Here is a 15,687-nt window from a genome sequence, read left to right as displayed (position 1 = left end):
CCCTTGGTCGGCCCCTCTTCCTTTTGCCTTCCACTTTCCCCAGCATCATTGTCTTCTCTAGGCTTTCCTGTCTCCTCATGATGTGGCCAAAGTACTTCAACTTTGTCTCTAGTATCTTTCCCTCCAGTGAGCAGTCGGGCTTTATTTCCTGGAGGATGGACTGGTTGGATCTTCTCGCAGTCCAAGGCACTCTCAGCACTTTCCTCCAGCACCACAGCTCAAAAGCATCGATCTTCCTTCGCTCAGCCTTCCCTAAGGTCCAGCTCTCGCATCCGTAGGTTACTACAGGGAATACCATGGCTTTGACTAGGCGGATCTTTGTTGCCAGTCTGATGTCTCTACTCTTCACTATTTTATCGAGACTGGACATTGCTCTCCTCCCAAGAAGTAAGCGTCTTCTGATTTCCTGGCTACAGTCTGCATCTGCAGTAATCTTTGCGCCTAGAAATACAAAGTCTGTCACGGCCTCCACGGTTTCTCCCTCTATTTTCCAGTTGTCAATCATTCTTGTTGCCATAATCTTGGTTTTTTTGACGTTTAGCTGCAACCCAGCTTTTGCGCTTTCTTCTTTCACCTTGATTAGAAGGCTAAAAGAGCTGTTAGGGCATGTAAAAAATCAGTTGGTGAGTGTGTTAACTGAAAATGCAAAGCATGAAGCTGATTGGTTGGGCTATGCCCAAGAGACTAGCTGTGCCTGGGAGTTTTGGCAACAGTTACAGTTTTAGGATTTAGCTGTGCAGGGTTTGAATTCTTGCTGCAAGAACTGCTGGAAGAATATCTCCTACATGGACACCTAAAGACCATTTGAATCTCTCTCAAAGGACATCGTGTGAGTCAATGCAACTGTTCACATGACTATATATATGTTGCTCTGCATTACAAAGAGTACATTCCTTGTTCTTTACTGATCATCTGCTTGGCATATTTTCTTTCTCTGGCAAGACAGTGTGTGGACTGGTAAAGCATGGACTATGCATGATTTTCATTCCACCAGAAGAACCACTGTCCCACACAATTGCTGTTGAGCTCCCTCTCGTTTATTATTGATTTTAGTAAGTTACTCAACACAATTGGCTCATTCAGGACTTACCCGGGAAATGACACACACACACATTGCAGCCTTAACCAGCACAATCTGGAATAAATTCATAGAGAAAAATAAAAAACAGTACATTTCTGGATAGGCTCCTCCTTCCATGGGGCCACGGTTAGCACAACGGGTTAAACTGCCAGCTACAGAAGATCTTACTTACCGGAAGGTTGGCAGTTCAAGCCATGGGTCAGGATGAACACATGCCATCAGCCCCAGCTTCTGCTTACCTAGCTGTTTGAAAACCGCAATGTGAGTAGATAAATAGGTACTGCTTTGGTGGGTAAAAGGTGCCCCTAAGGACATGTTGGCAATTTGATCAGGAAGGCGTCCATGGACAACAGGTTCGTCAGCATGGGAAACATGGAACAACAGCACCTTCTCATGGCCAAATCAAGCACAGCCTCCAGATGCCAGATATGGAAAAAAAAAGGGAAGCCTTGCCTCTGTTTATGTGTTGTCTGTCTTTGTTGCTAATTGTATAACGGCATTGAATGTTTGCCCTATATATACTCTGTAATCCGTTCTGAGTCCCGTCGGGGAGATAGATCAGAATATAAATAAAGGATATTATCCTCCAAGGCTAACTAGGAGTTTAGGACTTTTTGCAAGGTTTCAGAATTCAGACACTATGTTGGAAGAACTAATGCTTACAGGTTTCCAAAAAGAGAGAAAGACACCAGAGGTAGAACTAGGATGGGTCCTCACATAAAGTTTTCACTCCCATCAAGGTATGTCTTTCTGCATTTGGAGCAGTTTGACTAGCTGCCAGAATGCTGTATTATTCACCTGTATAGTCAAAAATAAAGAGATTTAAAGATACATTAAAGCATATTCATCATAACAGTGTTGGATTGTGTGTGTGTATGTCCGTGCACCTGCAGAACTCTTACTCTGCACCATGTGGCCACGCAACTCATCCTCCCAGTTCAGAGATGAGGACATTTCTGCTGACCAGTGCAGGAAAAAGAGCTTTTCTTTTGGCTGCTTCCCTAAAGACTATGCATTTAGCCTCTGCACGAAACCCAGCTGCACACCCACCAATCCCATTAGTGTAGTCCACATTGACAAGACAGTTATTATTGATATACTGCAGGACTCCCTGGCATCTGCTCTAAGGGTGTGGGACCTCCAGGAAGAACGAGAGATGATCACACCGCTGCTTCGTCTTCGGTGGTTTAATAATGCAGTTGGAATGTACTGAAGCATTTATCTATTTGGTTTTTAAAATATATTTTATGTATCTAACACTATTGCATCAAATAATTAAATATTATTATATCATATTGTTAAATACTTGCACTTCTGTATTGAACATACTACTACTATAATTTATTATTATTATTATTATTATTATTATTATTATTATTATTATCGCCAACGACTTAAATCTAGACATAGTTTTCTAAGATCTACAGAGACACTCGCTGGAACACCTCAGCAAGCGAGAGTCCAAAAGTGGCAGGCTCAAACCCAGCACCTTAACCAATGGCTGATACCAAATGAGAGACTCCCTCCTGGGCACACAGAAGACTGGGCGACTTGGAAGGCATTGAACAGACTGCGCTCTGGCACCACAAGATGCAGAGCCAACCTTCAGAAATGGGGCTACAGGGTGGAATCCTCGACATGTGAGTGTGGAGAAGAACAAACCACTGACCACCTGCTGCAATGCAACCTGAGCCCTGCCACATGCACAATGGAGGACCTTCTTGCAGCAACACCGGAAGCACTCCAAGTGGCCAGATACTGGTCAAAGGACATTTAACCAGCTACCAAACTCACAAGTTGTGTATTTTTCTGTTTGTTTGCTTTGTTCTGTTAGACTGGTTGTTCTGACACGACAAATAAATTATTATTATTATTATTATTATTATTATTATTATTATTATTATGGTGGGAACACAAACTGGAAAAGATTACAGAAAATGAACACATCAAACTCCTCTGGGACTTCTAAATTCAGAATACTCAATATGCCCAAATGTGAACACTGGTGAAATTTGGGGAAAACAGACATTTGGGAGTTGTAGTTGCTGGGATTTATAGTTCACCTATAATCAAGAAGCATTCCGAATTTCACCAAGGATAGAAGTGGGCCATACTTCCCACACAGAACTCAACAGAAAATACTGTTTTGTTCTAGTGGCCTTTGGCAACCCCTCTGACACCCCCTTGCGACCCTCCAGAGGTTCCAACCCCCAGGTTGAGAAACACTGACCCAGTTCAAAGCAGATATTGTGGGATTTTCTGCCTTGATATTCTGGGATATAGGGCTGTGTGGAAGGGCCCTGAGTTAATTGAGTGCAAACTTTTTCCCCCAGATTATTTATTTATTTATCTATTTACAGTATTTATATTTCGCCCTTCTCACCCTGCAGGGGACTCAGGGCAGATTACAGTGTATATACATGGCAAACATTCAATGCCATAGACACACAACATATATAGACAGAGGCTATTTAACATTCCAGCTTAAATAGGGGAAGTCTATTCGTGCTTCTTGGCCGAAGGGGGTTGGACTGGATGGTCCACGAGGTCTCTTCTGACTCTAGGATTCTATGATTCTATGTATGTTGACATTTAATTTTTGCCATTAATATGTTGTAAACTGAGTCCCCCCTGGGTTTTGTTTTGTGTGTGTGTGTGTGTGTGTGTGTGTCAGGAGAGACTTGAGAATCTGCAAGTCACTTCTGGTGTGAGAGAATTGGCTGTCTGCAAGGACGTTGCCCAGGGGACACCCGGATGATTTGATGTTTTAACATCTTTGTGGGAGGCTTCTCTCATGTCCCAGCACGAGGAGCTGGAGCTGGTAGAGGGAGCTCATCCGCCTCTCCCCGGATTTGAACCTGTGACTTGTCGGTCTTCAGTCCTGCCGGCATGGAGCCCCCGGTGGCACAGTGGGTTAAACCCCTGTGCCGGCAGGACTGAAGACCGACAGATCGCAGGTTCGAATCCGGGGAGAGGCGGATGAGCTCCCTCTATCAGCTCCAGCTCCTCATGTGGGGAAATGAGAGAAGCCTCCCACAAGGATGATAAAACATCAAATCATCTGGGCGTCCCCTGGGCAACGTTCTTGCAGACGGCCAATTCTCTCACAACAGGAGCATCGCTCTTGACACAACCAAAAAAAATAAAAGTCCTGCCGGCACAGGGGTGAGAAAGGCGATATATAATTATAGTAAATAAATAAATAAACTGTTTGTTTTGGTTTCCTTTCTGCATACTCTCCCCATTGTCTTATCTCACTCGAGATGCCTTTCTGGAGCTTTTGTCCTGTTTTGCACTACCTCTAACAGGCAGAGTTCATCATCATCGGGCGAGGATGCAACACCCTACTTGCCGGCTGAGCTGTCAGACTGATGCAGGCAGCCTGGCCCTTTAATTAGGCCAGCCTGGGAGTTGCTCAGTGCCTTTACTTCTGGCACTGAGGAAGCAGAGATGTAGCTGCTACAGCAGTAGGAGCAGCACCACCATCATCATCCAGAAAGCCAGTACTAGAGAGAGTCTGCAGCAGAGAGGGAGCGAGTATGTATAGGCAAGCAGTCGCACAGGAAAACAGGGCATTTGCCAGTTTTCCTCTTGGAAGAGAAAAAGAGAGCGCAGAGATTGGAAAAAACTAAGCTGCTGGTGAATCCTAATGGAAGGAGGAGTCCATCTAGAAATGTGCTGATTCTTTTTTCATCCTTATGAATTCTTCCCAAATTGGGCTGCTTGAGACTGCAGAGTGTGTGTGTGTCATTCTTTAGGTAAGGCAATTTTGTTGTATAACTTAGTAAAGGGTGGCGGGAACGGGACTGTTTTAGACACAGCAACCAGATGGGACTGTGGCTCTTTTGGGGTGGGGATAATTTGGGGTGGGTCGAAGGTGCCTGCCGGGTCCCCAGGGTACGGAGTAAGTTTACCTGGCACCTTTCTTTAAACATAACCATCATTTGCTTCTTTGCAAAGCGAATCTTCCCAATTTGTCCAAGTGACGGAGAGGCCCACATTGCAGACCTAACCCATATTTTTGTGAATGGGAAGAAAAGGGGAACATGGCATTCCAAACCTCTGAGCTGTGTTGGCAAGAGTTCCTTCTGATGCTGCACCACAAGCAGACTTGTACTTCTGTATTGAACATGTGCCATATTAATTATTTATTGTAACTCCTCATAATGTATTGGAAAATGTTCCTGGCTGTCTTTTGTTAAAAGTCCCTAACAGGAGGTACATGGGACTGACTTAACAAACGGTGATCATTTGGCTGCATGGAAAAGCAAAAGAGTGCCAGGGTCTAGAGCACGCGGGGGCAAACTTTGGCCCGCCAGGTGTTTTGGACTTCAACTCCCACAATTCCTAACAGCCTCAGGTCCCTTCCGCTTAAGTAACTGAGAGGGAAAAGGAAAGAGCCTGAGGTTGTTAGGAATTGTAGGCGTTCAAAACACCTGGAGGGCCAAAGTTTGCCCATGCCTGCTCTAGATCAGTCGTTCTCAACCTTCCTAATGCCACAACTCCTTAATGTTATGGTGACCCAAACCATTAAATTATTTTTGTTGCTACTTCATAACTGTAATTTTGCTACTGTTATGGATCATAATGTAAATATCTAATATGTAGGATGTATTTTCATTCACTGGACCAAATTTGGCACAAATACAAGATAAACCCAAATTTGAATACTGATGGGGTTGTGAGGATGGATTTTGTCATTTGGAAGTTGTCATTGCTGGGATTCATAGTTCACCTACAACCAAAGAGCATTCTGAACTCCACCAATGATGGAATTGAACCAAACTTGACACACAGAACTCTCATGAACAACAAAAAATACTGGAAGTGTTTGGTGGGCATTGATCTTGAGTTTTGGAGTTGTAGTTCACCTACATCCGGAGAGCACTGTGGACTCAAACAATGATGGATCAGGACCAAACTTGGCACGAATACCCAATATGGCCAAATGTAAACACTGGTGGAGTTCAGGGAAAATAGACTTTAACATTTGGAAGTTGTAGTTACTGGAATTTATAGTTCACCTACAACCAAAGAGCATTCTGAACTCCACCAACAATGGAATTGAACCAAACTTGGCACACAGAACTCTCACGATTCAATAATAGAAAATACTGGAAGGGTTTGGTGGACATTGATCTTGAGTTTGGAGTTGTAGTTCACCTACAATGTGGGCTCAAACAATGATGGATCTGGACCAAACTTGGCACAAATACTCAATGTGCCCAAATGTGAACACTGGTGGAATTTGGAGGAAGTAGACCTTGACATTTGGGAGTTGTAGTTACTGGGATTTATAGTTCACCTACAACCAAAGAGCATTCTGAACCCCACCAACAATAGAATTCCCACACAGAACCCCCATGACCAACAGAAAATACTGTGCTTTCTGATGGTCTTTGGCGACCCCTCTGACATCCCCTGACGATCCCCCCCCAAGGTCCCAATTCCCAGGTTGAATAACATTGCTTTAGAGCTTTGAAGTATGAGATATAAATAGAGGGAGAAGGAGAGTGTTTCCAAATCCAAGGTTTATAAAGCTGAACTTTACATGGTTTGTAAGGCTGAGCTTTGGACCTAATTTTCCAAGAAGACAGACATAAGGAAATCTTATCTTCAGGTCTCATTCTCACATCATCACATACCTATAGTCTTTAATTATTACAGTGGGGGATGGTTTCAATTGGAGGATCCTATATTCTTAAAGCCTAGCTGTTCTTTTCTTGATGGAATGGAAAGTCTGGAAATAGAGAGTGATTCCCAGCAGGAAGCTTGTTCTTAGTGCTAACCTGTTTTTTCCCTGGCTCCAATATTATGTGTCACTGGGCCCAATATTACATTTCTCCAGTTCCGGACAAACATGGAAGTTCTGATGGTTGGTGTAAGAATGTGTAATCAGCATCATCAAAAGTTGTGGAAAAGAGGACAAAGAGAAGAAGCGGAGCTTAGTGTAAGAAGGGCAGTCTCAGGGCAGCTAGTGAAGTGTGTGAGATAATCCCTAGTTAGAGTAATGTCCTTATCTCACAATCCTGGAAAGAAAAATCTCTTCGGTTTGTTTTGTTGGCTTATTGTTCCCGGCACCATCCATTTCACAGCTGCCTACCCAGAAGGTGAGTTACATCACTTGCACTGTAGGTTTAACCACTTGTTGCGGCATCATCGTAAGTACTTGAGACCTTCTTTGCTTTTGCTTGCAGGTTCTGAAATCTTCTCGTTGTTTTGCTTTTGCTTTCCTGGTGGGTTGGATGGCATTTACAAAGCTACAGGAGAGTCCAGGGAATAATCTGAAAGTGCCCCGAAGGGTTCTGGTTCAGAATATAAGCTAGACAGACTTGATGATACAGGAATGTGTTGGGACTGTCTTAATGACAATGCAGTGATTAGTACAGTGGTTCCCAACCTGTGGTCCATGGCCACCAGTGGTCTGCAAGAACTAAAATATGGTCCACGGCCTTCTTGCAGCAACACCAGAGGCACTCCAAGTGGCCAGCTACTGGTCAAAGGACATTTAATCAACTATCAAACTCACAAATTTTGTATTATGTCTGTTTGTTTGCTTTGTTCTGTTAGAAATGTAATATAATTGACTGGCTGCCCTGACACGAAATTAAAAAAAAATAGTTCATTACAATCAAAGAACATTCTGAACTCCACCAACGATAGAATTGGTTCAAACTTCCCACATGGAATCCCCATGACCATCAGAAAATAGTGTTTTCTTATGGTCTTTGGTGACCCCTCTGACACCCCCTCGCGACCCCGTCAGGGGTCCCGACCCCCAGGTTGAGAAACACTGACCTAGAGCAATCGATATAAACTACAGGAAATGAGATTCCACCTAAACATTGTGGAAAAGTTCCTGATGGTAAGAGCAGTTTGATCATGGCATGGAATATGCTGCTTTGGAGTTTGAAGGAGTTTCCTCTGGAGGTTTTCGAAAAGTGGCTATATGGCTATTTGACTCCTGATTGTTTAGTCTTGTATGACAAAATGGGGTTGGACTGGCTGACCCTTGCAATATTTTCCAATAATATGATTCTGTGAGGATTACTTGCTTATAGAAATGATTGTGTGATAGGTTGAGCCAGAACTGGGCACTTCTTTTAGGCAACATGCATGCACACCCCATCATGTTATTCATAACACTGTCCCTAGAACAGTGGTTCTCAACCTTCCTAATGCTGCAGCCCCTTAATACAGTTCCTCATGTTGTGGTGACCCCCAACCATAAAATTATTTCCATTGCTACTTCATAATTGTAATTTTGCAACTGTTATGTATCATCATATGAATATCTGATATGCAGGATGTATTTTCATTCACTGGACCAAATTTGGCACACATACCTGATATGCCCAAATTTGAACACTGGTGGGGTTGGGGGGGATTGATTTTGTCATTTGGGAGTTGTAGTTGCTGGGATTTATAGTTCATCTAAAATCAAAGAGCATTCTGGACTCCACCAATGATGGAATTGAACCAAACTTGGCACACAGAACTCCCATGACGAACAGAAAATACTGGAAGGGTTTGGTGGGCACTGACCTTGAGTTCTGGAGTTGTAGTTCATCTACATCCAGAGAGCACTGTGGACTCAAACAATGATGTATCTGGACCAAATTGGCACAAATACTCAAAATGCCCAAATGTGAACACTAGTAGAGTTTGGGAAAAATAGACCTTGACATTTGGGAGTTGTAGTTGCTGGGATGTATAGTTCACCTACAATCAAAGAATATTCTGAACCTCACCAACAATAGAATTGGGCCAGACTTTCCACACAGAACCCCCATGACCAACAGAAAATACTGTGCTTTCCGATGGTCTTTGGCGACCCCTCTGACACCCCCTCGTGACCCCCTTCGCGGTCCTGACCCCCAGGCTGAGAACCACTGCCCTAGAACCTGTTGATGAAAAGGAATATTTTGCTAGGTGAATGTGGTTGAGATCTAGGAGCTGAATAATATGAAAACGATTGCAGTCCCTGTATTCTGCTGGACTGATAAGGGAGAGGCAAATCACGGGGTGAGAACCTGTTGGCCGGTCTGTTTATTCATTACAGAGGGCCTCCCAGCTGCCTGCATTAAACATATAAAGACCAGATGGATCTTGTTTACTTTGAGAAGATAAATGCAAAGGGTACTGATGATTAAATAAAATAAAAGCACCCAGTGGAACCTCCATGATAAGTCCTTGGTAAACAGCTCTATGAAGCTGTCGCCCATCAACGTCATGGCACACATCCATGGCATGGAATCATAGAGGTGGAAGGGAATGCAAAGGCCATCTAGTCCAACCTCCTGCCTTGCAGGAATACAAAGGTAAAGCAGCCCTGAAAGATGTTTTCATCCAGTCTCTGCTTAAATAACTCCAAAGTTGAAGAGTCTACCTTACTTACTTACTTACTTAGGCAATCTCTCATTGTCCGAGTAGGATAATCTTCCAGGGTGGGTCCGTAGGTAATTATGGAGCCCTATTCTGGATCTGCATCTTCTCCTGCAGTGAGGGCATTGGTTTCTAGGTGGAAGGTGGTCCCGGTTGGGGTTAGCTTGACATGCCTTCCTCTTGGCATGTTTCTCTCTTTCGCCTTCCATTTGTGCCTCTTCAAATTCTGCAGCACTGCTGGTCACAGCTGACCTCCAGCTGGAGCGCTCACAGGCCAAGGCTTCCCAGTTCTCAGTGTCTATTCCAGAGTTTTTAAGTTTGGCTTTGAGCCCATCTTTAAATCTCTTTTCCTGCCCACCAACATTCCGTTTTCCATTCTTGAGTTCAGAGTAGAGCAACTGCTTTGGGAGACGTTGGTCAGGCATCCGGACAACGTGGCCAGTCCAGCGGAGTTGATGGCGGAGGACCATCGCTTCAATGCTGGTGGTCTTTGCTTCTTCCAGCACGCTGACATTTGTCCGCCTGTCTTCCCAAGAGATTTCCAGGATTTTCCGGAGGCAGCGCTGATGGAATCATTCCAGGAGTTGCATGTGACGTCTGTAGACAGTCCACGTTTTGCAGGCATATAGCAGGTTTGGGAGGGGAATAGCTTTATAAACAAGCACCTTGGTATCCCTACGGATGTCCCGGTCCTCAAACACTCTCTGCTTCATTCGGAAAAATGCTGAACTTGCAGAGCTTGGGCGGTGTATTTCAGTGTCGATGTTGACTTTGGTGTAGAGGTGGCTGCCAAGGTATCGGAAATGGTCAACATTTTGTAATGTTACACCATTAAGCTGTATCTCTGGCATTGGAGAAGGATTGGCCGGTGACTGCTGGAAGAAGACTTTGGTTTTCTCGATGTTCAATGACAGGCCGAGCTTCACGTATGCTTCTGCAAAGGTGTTTAGAGTGGCTTGTAGGTCTTTTTGAAGAGTCTACCACCCTGTAAGGCACTCTGTTCCATTGTATTGTCGAAGGCTTTCATGGCCGGAATCACTCAGTTCTTGTGGGTTTCGCATAGGGAAGCTGATGAGGAAACACAACATACAAACAATCTACAAACCCACCAAGAAAATCCAACAAATGCTACGTTCAGCAAAGGACAAGAGGGATCCTCTCACCTCTGCAGGAGTCTACTGTGTACCATGCAGCTGTGGACAAGTCTACATAGGGACCACCAAACGCAGCAGCATTGCCCAAACAAGAATCCAGGAACATGAAAGGCACTGCAGACTACTCCAACCAGAGAAATCAGCCATAGCAGAGCACCTGATGAACCAACCTGGACACAGCATATTATTTGAGAGCACAAAAATGCTGGACCACTCTCACAACCACCATGTCAGACTACACAGAGAAGCCATTGAGATCCACAAACATGTGGACAATTTCAACAGAAAGGAAGAAACCATGAAAATGAACAAAGTCTGGCTACCAGTATTAAAAAATTCTAAAATTAAAACAGCAGAGAGAAAAACAGGCAGGGACATCTAATCACCTTTCAAGAAGAGTTTGCTCCAGGCACAGTCAGCCCATTGTATGCTAATCAAGGTGGTCAGTTGAAAAGATTCACACCTAGCCCAACTTACAAAAGCCTTTTGTCTCACCCTGGTCATTCCACAGATATATAAACCCCTTTTTTCCCAGCTCCAGCAGACCTCACCCTCTGAGGAAGCTTGCCATAGATGCAGGCGAAACGTCAGGAGAAATGCCTCTAGAACATGGCCATATAGCCCGAAAAAACCCACAAGAACTGAGAGACTCTGTTCCATTGTTTGAGAGCGCTCACTAGGAAAACCTTCTTCCTAGGAGAAATGCCTCTATAGCCCGAAAAAACCTACAAGAACCTAGTGATTCCAGCCATGAAAGCCTTCGACAATACTTCTTCCTAATGTTTAAGTGGAATCTTTCTTGTCATGTGAATCCATTAATCCATTAGTTTCTGCAGCAGTAGAAAATGAGTAGACTAACATCCCTTCCAGTGTTCTTGAGAAGACACGAAGAGGCAAACTCTTGATGGCTTTCTGTTAATGAAGTGCCATTAGACTAAAGCACAGATAACTGAGGTCAGGTCCAGTTTTCCTAAGGAGGGTTGCCGACTAGTGTTGAGAAAAATCTCCCATAGATACCACCGCCACCTGTGGTACTATGACCATTGACAAGACCATCAGGCCTCAGGTTTCAGTTGACTGATCTCCAAATTAAAGCTTTCCAGTCAAATTATGAAAAGGTAAAAGTTTCCCCTTGACATTAAGTTTAGTCGTGGCAAACTCTGGAGGTGGTGCTCATCTCCATTTCTAAGCCAAAGAGCCGGCGTTGTCCGTAGACAACTCCAAGGTCATGTGGCCAGCATGGAGTGCTGCTACCTTCCTGCCGAAGTGGTACCTATCTATCTACTCACATTTCTATGTTTTCAAACTGCTAGGTTGGCACTTTAGCATCATAGAAATATCAAATTATATCTTTCTACATGCATGGGGTATGTTTCAGCATTTTTTTTCTACCTAAGGACAGCTGACAGAAAGTTACAGATACTATGGTTCAGATCAACCAAGAGGTCTACTTTTGATCTGTCAGGAGGGAAGGGGAGAGACTCACTTCTTGCTTTTAGAAGGAAGAGGGTATGGTCTGTACCAAGCTGTTCCAGGTCTCTGGAATATATAGATAACATCTCCCTTTTGTCCTGTCAGCTTGGTTTTAGAATACAGAGAAAATCTGATTGTCTACATTTCAATGCTTCTAATGTGCATTGGGGGAGGATGGACCATGGATGATGGGACTCACTCACTTCCTGAGACCATGTTGACCCTCATCGAATGACTGATCAAGACCAAACTTGGCACACAGAGCCCCCATGATCCACTCTACATCCTGGTACAGTTTAGAGGAGGATTTATCATGGATAATGGGACTTTCAGTACCACCACTCACTTCCTGAGACCACATCGACCCTCATCAAATGAATGATCAAGACGAAACCAAAAGCCACCATGACCCACTCTACATTCTGTTGTGATTTGAAGGCGGATTGACCATGGATGATGGGACTTCCAGTATCTTCACTCACTTCCTGAGACTTACTTACTTAAGCGATCCCTCGTTGGACAAGTAAGATGGTCTTCCTTGATGACTATTTTTGTGGGTTTGTAGGTGGCTGTGGAGCCCTATTCTTGACCCGCATCTTCTCTCACAGTGAAGGCATTGGTTTCCAGGAGGAAGGCGGTCCCGGTCGGGGTTGGCTTGACGCGCCTTCCTCCTGGCATGTTTCTCTCTTTCACACTCCACTCGTGCCTCCTCGAATTCTGCAGCACTGCTGGTCACAGCTGACCTCCAGCTGGAGCAGTCAAGGGCCAGGGCTTCCCAGTTCTCAGTGTCTATGCCAGAGTTTTTAAGATTGGCTTTGAGGCCATCTTTAAATTTCTTTTCCTGTCCACCAACATTCCATTTTCTGTTCTTAAGTTCAGAGTGGAGCAACTGCTTTGGGAGACGTTGGTCAGGCATCCGGACAACGTGGCCGGTCCAGCGGAGTTGATGGCAGAAGACTATCGCTTCAATGCTGGTGGTCTTTGCTTCTTCCAGCACGCTGACGTTTGTCCGCTTGACTTCCTGAGAGCACTGTGACCCTCACCAATGATGGATCAAGATCAAACTTGGCACACAAGTTAACCCACTCTACATCCTGGTGCGGTTTGGAAGACTTTGGACTATGAATGATGGGAACTGCAGTATCTTCACTCACTTCTTGAGACCATTCTGACCCACATATGTGTAAATATCTATATTTTCCGATACCTCATCATGGCCACATTCTGACAATGTTTGGCCTCCCATAACCACACTATATTTTAATGCATTTTAGTTCCCCAGTAATGGGGTTGTGTGAAAGTCACGATTCCACACTGAAGTTGTATGCATTAATTTGATTCTTCCTGTTTGTGTGGATCATTCTATCTGCAACAAAACTATCAGTTTCAACAGGCGAGCATTTACTTTGCAAAGAGCAAGAAACACCTCGAATCTCAGCATGTTCAGGGTTGAATGCCTGCTTTGCGTGGTATCTGTTTGTTTTTCCATGCCACCTTTCATGTGAAGAGCAGCTGGCTCGAAGCTCTCCAGTTTAACCAACACTGCAAGGACAGCTATGTACAAGGTTCCCTGGAAACAACGGTTTATTTTCAGAATATTGACCACCTCCCAGTTTGCTTGAGTTGTCCGTCAGGCTCAGCCATGATATGAGACCAAGTCGTAGAGAATACCAGCTGCTGTTAACATCCCGTAATCCGCCCACGGAGGTTACCTGGGTAATTTATCCATATGCATGGAAGAGAAAAGAGCAAAGAGTAATTAGGGTGCTTCAAGAAGTGTAATATTTTCCATTGTACTTCGCAATAATAAATCTGGGAAGAGAAAGGTCATCGTGAGAAAGAAAATGCAAAATCCCAATCAAGCAGAGCACCACTAATATCTTGGATAACACTATGTAATGTGGTTGTTGTAGGTTTTTCAGGCTGTATGGCTATGTTCTAGAAGCATTCTCTCCTGATGTTTCGCCTGCATCTGTGCCAGGCATCCTTGGAAGTTGTGAGACCTCGCAACCACTGAGGATGGATGCCTGCCACAGATGCAGGCAAAATGTCAGGAGAGACTGCTTCTAGAACATGGCCATACAGCCTGCATCTGGGGCAGGCATCCTTGGAAGTTTTGAGACCTCACAACCACTGAGGATGGATACCTGCCACAGATGCAGGCCAAATGTCAGGAGAGAATGCTTCTAGAACATGGCCATACAGCCTGCATCTGGGGCAGGCATCCTTGGAAGTTGTGAGACCTCGCAACCACTGAGGATGGATGCCTGCCACAGATGCAGGCCAAATGTCAGGAGAGAATGCTTCTAGAACATGGCCATACAGCCTGCATCTGGGGCAGGCATCCTTGGAAGTTGTGAGACCTCGCAACCACTGAGGATGGATGCCTGCCACAGATGCAGGCCAAATGTCAGGAGAGAATGCTTCTAGAACATGGCCATACAGCCTGCATCTGGGGCAGGCATCCTTGGAAGTTGTGAGACCTCGCAACCACTGAGGATGGATGCCTGCCACAGATGCAGGCCAAATGTCAGGAGAGAATGCTTCTAGAACATGGCCATACAGCCTGCATATGGGGCAAGCATCCTTGGAAGTTGTGAGACCTCACAACCACTGAGGATGGATACCTGCCACAGATACAGGCAAAATGTCAGGAGAGAATGCTTCTAGAACATGGCCATACAGCCTGCATCTGTGGCAGGCATCCTTGGAAGTTTTGAGACCTCACAACCATTGAGGATGGATACCTGCCACAGATGCAGGCCAAATGTCAGGAGAGAATGCTTCTAGAACATGGCCATACAGCCTGCATCTGTGGCAGGCATCCTTGGAAGTTTTGAGACCTCACAACCATTGAGGATGGATACCTGCCACATATGCGGGCCAAATGTCAGGAGAGAATGCTTCTAGAACATGGCCATACAGCCTGCATCTGGGGCAGGCATCCTTGGAAGTTTTGAGACCTCACAACCACTGAGGATGGATGCCTGCCACAGATGCAGGCAAAATGTCAAGAGAGAATGCTTCTAGAACATGGCCATACAGCCTGCATCTGTGGCAGACATCCTTGGAAGTTTTGAGACCTCACAACCACTGAGGATGGATGCCTGCCACAGATGCAGGCCAAATGTCAGGAGGGAATGCTTCTAGAACATGGCCATACAGCCTGCATCTGGGGCAGGCATCCTTGGAAGTTTTGAGACCTCACAACCACTGAGGATGGATGCCTGCCACAGATGCAGGCAAAATGTCAAGAGAGAATGCTTCTAGAACATGGCCATACAGCCTGCATCTGTGGCAGACATCCTTGGAAGTTTTGAGACCTCACAACCACTGAGGATGGATGCCTGCCACAGATGCAGGCCAAATGTCAGGAGGGAATGCTTCTAGAACATGGCCATACAGCCTGCATCTGGGGCAGGCATCCTTGGAAGTTTTGAGACCTCCCAACCACTGAGGATGGATACCTGCCACAGATGCAGGCAAAATGTCAGGAGAGAATGCTTCTAGAACATGGCCATACAGCCCGAAAAACCTACAACAACCCAGTGATTCAGGCCATGAAGGCCTTCGACAATATGCTATGTAACACAA

At 45.0% G+C, this 15,687-nt stretch overlaps 1 protein-coding gene across 4 annotated transcripts in view; it reads left to right on the top strand.

Moving 5' to 3' along the window:
* Window positions 1-4,469: 4,469 nt before the first annotated feature.
* Window positions 4,470-15,687, top strand: part of VWA5B2 (von Willebrand factor A domain containing 5B2) — a 66,385-nt gene continuing 55,167 nt past the window's right edge. For 2 of the 4 annotated variants that reach the window (XM_067466077.1, XM_067466074.1), the window contains exon 1: window positions 4,470-4,839. The gene's annotated coding sequence lies outside the window, so the exon portion shown is untranslated. The other 2 variants (XM_067466075.1, XM_067466076.1) reach the window with 2 other exon arrangements.

This window comes from Anolis sagrei, chromosome 3, assembly GCF_037176765.1.
Source record: "Anolis sagrei isolate rAnoSag1 chromosome 3, rAnoSag1.mat, whole genome shotgun sequence".
Classification (NCBI taxonomy): Eukaryota; Metazoa; Chordata; class Lepidosauria; order Squamata; family Dactyloidae; genus Anolis; species Anolis sagrei.
Note: the sequence above shows the minus strand (reverse complement) of the source record. Positions and strands in the feature narration are given on the sequence as shown.